The sequence below is a fragment of the Malurus melanocephalus genome, unplaced genomic scaffold, assembly GCF_030028575.1.
Source record: "Malurus melanocephalus ecotype Western Australia unplaced genomic scaffold, MMel_1.1 scaffold_66, whole genome shotgun sequence".
Taxonomy (NCBI): Eukaryota; Metazoa; Chordata; class Aves; order Passeriformes; family Maluridae; genus Malurus; species Malurus melanocephalus.
In genome coordinates, this window is record NW_026623298.1 from 1,284,023 (window position 1) to 1,290,022 (window position 6,000).

At 46.1% G+C, this 6,000-nt stretch overlaps 1 protein-coding gene across 3 annotated transcripts in view; it reads right to left on the reverse strand.

Annotated features, from left to right (window-relative positions):
• The window catches only part of KLF12 (KLF transcription factor 12), a 236,031-nt gene extending 230,194 nt beyond the window's left edge, over window positions 1–5,837 (reverse strand). For 2 of the 3 annotated variants that reach the window (XM_057366473.1, XM_057366471.1), the window contains exon 1: window positions 5,774–5,837. The gene's annotated coding sequence lies outside the window, so the exon portion shown is untranslated. Of the gene's footprint in view, window positions 1–5,563; window positions 5,615–5,773 lie in introns of those variants that run through there. The other variant, XM_057366472.1, reaches the window with a different exon arrangement.
• Window positions 5,838–6,000: the final 163 nt, after the last annotated feature.

A 6,000-nucleotide genomic window follows, 5' to 3' on the forward strand; every position in this document is an offset into this window, starting at 1 on the left:
TTATCCCCTTTGCAGCGCTGATGTCCAAGGTCATGCATTTGATTGTTCTATGTTTAAACAACGAGAACACGCTCGCCCCACAGCCAGGCCAGGAACAAAGCTAGGGATTTTTGAGTCCCATCATTACTCTGCTATGTAGCAAATACSGTGCCAGCCATTAGCAAAGAGCACGCCTCATTCCCGTCCTGAAGGCTGGTTCACAGAGAGGACAAAAGCTTGCTACTGCTAACCAGACATTCCTTAACTCAAGTGGTGCTGGTCTGCACTGCAATTCCAAAAGCTGTCAATACCAGCACTGCCAGCCACTCACAAAAGGATAAACACCATTGCACATGAGGACATTTGTTTCAATAAACAAACAAAAAAAAAACCGGGCAAATAAACAAACCAGATTTTAAAAAAGGAACATACATTAATAGGATCGCATTCAGAGAGYCAGAAATGTTAGCGTGCTACGCTTTATTTAGTATAATTGAATATATACTTTAAATAGTGTTTAATCATATCTCCTTTGATCCTGACACACAGTTTTAGTTCCAATAAACCTTAGCTTTTGTATACTTGTGATTTTACTGTACTAAGGAAAAAAAAAATTTAAAAAATCAGCAAGCCAACAACCCCTAGGTAAGTCCTGTGGCTGAAGTGATTCTTCTGGCACAGGAGTTTATGTGTACAGATGTTGGATGCATGAAGAAACAGTACAAGAAGACAGTACAAAGCTTACAGTCCCTGAATATATTTCACATGACTTCATACATTCACTCCCAAGTTTTACCACATATTAGAGAAACACTGGGATGGCTCAYGCCACCATGCCACCCCAAAATGCAGAAAATTACAGAAATAGCTACAGAACCAAGGCACGCCATAATTTAAATTTTGATCTTCTCCAGATCAAAACACATCATTCTGCAGCAGACAGAGATGAAAAAAAAAATGTATATAATAATTTGATTTTGGTTTAGTCCAAAGCTTACATATGGCTTTCTAATTAATATGAAGAGATACTACACTGAATTGAAGAAAGTCCATATAAGCTCAGTGTTACATACAGCACAAATAAACTTTTTGGCAAAGCCAAGTTCATTTTCCCTCTTCTATCTATCTCTCTGTATTGTTTTAAGAGTTCTCTGCAGTCAAAAGGTAAACAGAACTAATTAAAGAACAGTCTACCTTTTTCATATTGTAGAATCACAGAATATTCTGACTTGGAAGAGACCTGCATCGATCACTGAGTCCAACTGTTAAATGAATGGCGCATACAGGGACAGAATCCACAGCCTTGGCATTATCAGCACCATGCTCTAACCAACTGAGCTRATCTCTTATAATTATTGCTTGCGAGCAAACGAGAGCGTGGACTTGGAATAAACTTCAAACCTACCAATCACACCAAACTTTGCAGAAGTACGAAAACGTTTACAAATTTCAAGGCACAAAGTCCAAGCAAACCTTCTTCACAGAAAAGAGATTCAAAAAGCAAACACAGCATGATTAGCATGGCGTTTTTATATATATATATATACATACATATATTAAAATGTAATATTAAACTTATATTAAAATGTAATATTAAACTGACTCCACAACTATCCTCAGACTGGTCCAATTTTACCCGCTTTTGTAACAGTGTCACAAGGTCTAATCAACACTTCAATCAAGTTTGTCAACATACATCTGTCTAGCTATAAACTAAAAAAATCATTTTGACACTGAACCATCAAATATAATTCTTGCTGTTGTTTGGGGGATTTTTTTTCATTCAGCAGTGACTTAAAAAAAAAACATTCTGTTGAAGCAAGAACACTGTCTAAAGTTCAGTTGTTGAAGACAGGGTAAGGTTACATGGAACTTTTYCCAATGACGAACAATGTTGACAGTGTCCTCAGTACTACAGTGCAAAAACATTTCTCYTTTCTAGTGTAAGCATGAATTTAATTTAAAAAAAAAAAACTAAATTCTTTTTTACTGCATAGGAAATGTAGTCATTCCACACTTTCACGACTCAAAATTGCAATTACAGATACAGCACAGCACAACTTGAACAAAGTAAAGGAAAAGCCACAACCTGGCTGCTCATCACTTTACTTAACATCTCACTYTGAAACAGCGTGTTTATTACATTTTCCTCTTAACAGGAAAAGTGAGCATGCTTGTGTTTGCAGCTCCTCCTCTTTCAAAGACGCACAGCTGCAGCTGTAGTAAACAACCACTAGTCAGGAGCTAAGAAGGTCAAAGTCTGGGTGCTGCATCCATTTCAGCTTTTCTAAAAACAAAATTCCTATTTCAGGAAATTAATTTCTTTACTCATTTTGTAGTTATGTCAAGGAAAGGGAAACCACAATCATTCTCCAATCACGTAAATCAAGATACAGTATTTCAAAAGCCACAAGCAAGACACTTCAGTAAGAATAAGTGTTTCCATATCTCCATCTTTATTAATAAATGAACACATCATTCACACCTTCCTATTTTACTTGATTCAAACTAAGACTTGGTCAAACCATTGTACTGTTGAGACCTGTTCCAAAAAGCAGACAACACTTACTGAAGAAGGGACATGGAAGGAAGCTGGCCACCCACAGAAGTGGTGCCAGCAGCCATGCAAGGCTCACACAGGTCATCCAAGCAGCCTGAAGCAAGGAGRCCACAGTTTGGGAATGCTTGAGTAAGTGGACATCACGCACCCATCCATGAGAAAAGGCACACAACTTTCCATTATTTTACAGACTATCCAAAATCTAAGCAATGGGATAGCCTATCAGCACTGAAAACACACCAAGGACCTTCTGCAAATCCYGTGTGGCAGAGAGCTCCCCAAGCACCCAGGAAAGGCATTGCCCATTTTCCTCTAACACATGGTCTGTATTTCTATGTAACTGGTGGTTACCACCACACACCACCTTGGTCTAGGGAAAGAGGGTAACAGGGTTCTCACTACTACAGGRTTCTGCAGGCCAACCTCTTTGCTGACCCCATTCTAACATCTCCMAGGGGAAGAGTATTCCAGCCCCACATTTCTGCCTCCTCTCATCTGGAGTGAAACTCTGCTCGTGCATGTTCAGGTCTGGCTGATCCTGACAGAAACAGCTGGCAGAGGACTCCATGATTAGCCCATCCTGGAATCTTAAAGTTTATTTTTAAAAGTTGTTACACAGAATCTTCTTGGGCTCTCAGGGGCCTTTCCAGAAAAGGTTTTTCTACAAGAAAGCAAAAAAAGGCCTGGAAACATTATCATGAACTATTGCTGGGGGAAAAAAAACTGAATTAAAAATACATCATTTCCCATCCCCCTATTTATACATCTGAYACTGCCTGATTATCAGAAGCAGGAAACAAACCGTATCTCCCATATCCTAAACTCCTTCCCAGCCCATCCAGCATAGGTGCATTCACTCATCAAATTACCTACAGCACACATCTTTGTAAAAAACCTTTTTTCCCCATAGAAAAGGTGCTCCTCAGACTGCCCCCCTCCTCCCAGTTCTGCTCCTCAGACTGCCCCCCTCCTCCCAGTTCCACGTACCAGACACAGTTAAAAAAAAAAAAAAAAAAAAGTGGGGAAAAAATACCAAAAGGAGGAAAAAAAAATAAAAAGAGGAAAACGCCACCACTGTTCTGGAGGCAGTGGGGGTGAGCGGGTGGGGGTGCTGGCCCGGGGAGGGGCGCGCATGGGTGTCACTGAGAAGGTGATGTCATCCACCAGCCTCCAGCCCGGGCACCTGCCAGCAGCAGCGTAGCAGCGGCTGCCAAAGCCTCCGGCAGCACGGGAAGGGGAAAAAAATAAAAAGACACCAAAAAAAAAAGGGAAAAAAAAAATCCGCAATGTTTCCCTTCGCTATGCGCGGTCGGTTTGTGACGATAGGTGACATACCAGCTTGCAGACAGCAGTTTCAAATTGATTACGTCCCATAAGAAAAATACTCAAGACACTCCCCCTCCCCCAGCACGAATATTAAAAAAAAAAAAAAAAAWGCAGACTCGGTTTATGCAGCCTTACGTCACTAATAAAATGCTCCTATCGCCCCATCTGTGACCTATTCAGCACAGTTACTAATCCCACGCTGTGACCACTTTGCTGTTCCTGTGCATTTCAGAGTTGTAGACCAACCAGAGAGCAGAAAATGGAGCCCATATGCCAGCGCTATATAAAGCAGCCGCGCAAAGTTGCCGCGAATAATCTACCTGCCGTGGCGAGACGAAAAGTGAAAAGCAAATAAACCAAAAAAACGGTGGGGGAGGGAGGGGGAAAAGTACCATTWATTTAATGATGGATAATTAAAAAAATAAACTAGTTTACTGTCTTACTCAGGGAGAGAGGGGCTGCCAAGAGCTAGTAAGATTTTACAAGCTCTATACAGACCCCGATCAAGTGAACTTCTCTTCAGTGTTTCCTACCGAAACGGCTCGTATCTCCTCAAGCGCATAAAACATCTTATTTCCCACACAAGCCCATTTGCGAGACTGAATGCCACGCCAAGATCCGRAAAAAAAAAATAAAATAAATATAACCCACTCCAAAAACCGCTGTCTGGATCGGAGCATCGCATCCCTGCAAACCACGGGGTGGAGAATATAAAATAACCCGTCTGGTTGCTCCCGTCCGCCTCCCCCAAAATCCCATCACCATTGGTGGTGCAGGATTTTGGGGGAGGCGGATAAGAGCCCACATCTCATCCCAGAAGAAATTTCATCCCAGCAGCGGAAAGCTTTTGAGGGCTTCACAGGGTGACGCCGATGCCATGGGATAGCCCATCTCCGCAGCCGCTCTGGGCAGACGCTTTAAATGTAAATACCAGCGGTTTGTTCCCCAAGCTCCCGACTTCTGCAAGAGCGAGCATTTGTTTCACAGAAGGTAATTATTTTTGTTGAAGGTAATACAGCACTATACTCTTGGTCTTTATGCTTTCCCCACTGCGTGTTATATCCCGGCTTTTCCTCCCATAGAGCGTTACACTCCGATTTCCCCCTCCACAGAGCGCTACACTTTATACTCTTTTTTCATGTTTGTCTTTACATATTAATTGCCCAGCCCCGAATGCGCAGGGGGGCCGCCCGCCCCCACCCACACCCCCCCCGGGGACGGCAGCACAAAGGGCTGGGCGCTCCCAGCTCGCCGCTCATCACTCCCCGCTTATCGCTTTTTATTTTTTCCCCCGCTCTTTTCACCGCCACCCCCACCCCTTTTTTCCCCCTTCCTAAAGCCTCAGCGGGAAAGTTGAGGGAAAAGTTCGGGCCGGCCCCTAGCACCCTACCCCGGTATCGCTGCCGCCGGGGCACCGGGAGGGATGGAGGCAGGAGGGAGGAGGGGATGGATGGAGCCGGGGGAGGGAGCGGGGGAGGGAGGGCATCGCCGTTAACCCCCGGCTCTCCCCCGGCGCCGGGGGAAGCGGGGGGAGGCGCCCTGCCCCCCCCCTCCTTTTCTTTAAAATTATTTAACTTCAGCATAGGAGAGATTTTTTTGTTTGTTTGTTTTTTTAAATAGAGAGCTGTCTGGGACAGCAGCAGCAAAACCCACACACGTTAGCCGTTTAGCCTGGTAAGAAAGGGAATCGGCACAGACCTGAGCAGAAGCGGCAGAGCAGGAGAAGAAACTGTTTCCTTCCCTGACACAGGGTCCCCGCTCTCTGTCTGTCTGTCCGCCCGCCCCGCGCTCCCCGGGCAGTGCCCCGCGCACCCGCACCCCGCACCGGCGGAGGCAGCCGGCGGCCGTCCCCGGGAAATGAATGGGGGCAGCCCGGGGAGCCGCGGCGCTCGCTCGCCGCCGACTTACCCGCGTCACATGATGAGCCCGGGCAGGGTGGGCCGGGGGTGGAGGCTCCCGGCGCCGCCTCGCCGCGCCTCGCGTGGGGCCGCCGCGACACCCCGCCGGCCGCTCAGACAAAGGGTCCGGACCGGCGTCCCCCTCCCCAGCTCCCGGCCCCTGCTCCGGCCACGGCGGGCGCCGGTGGCGTCGCTGGCATGCGGCGCGTCCCCGCCCCCACCGGCAGCCGGGCGGAG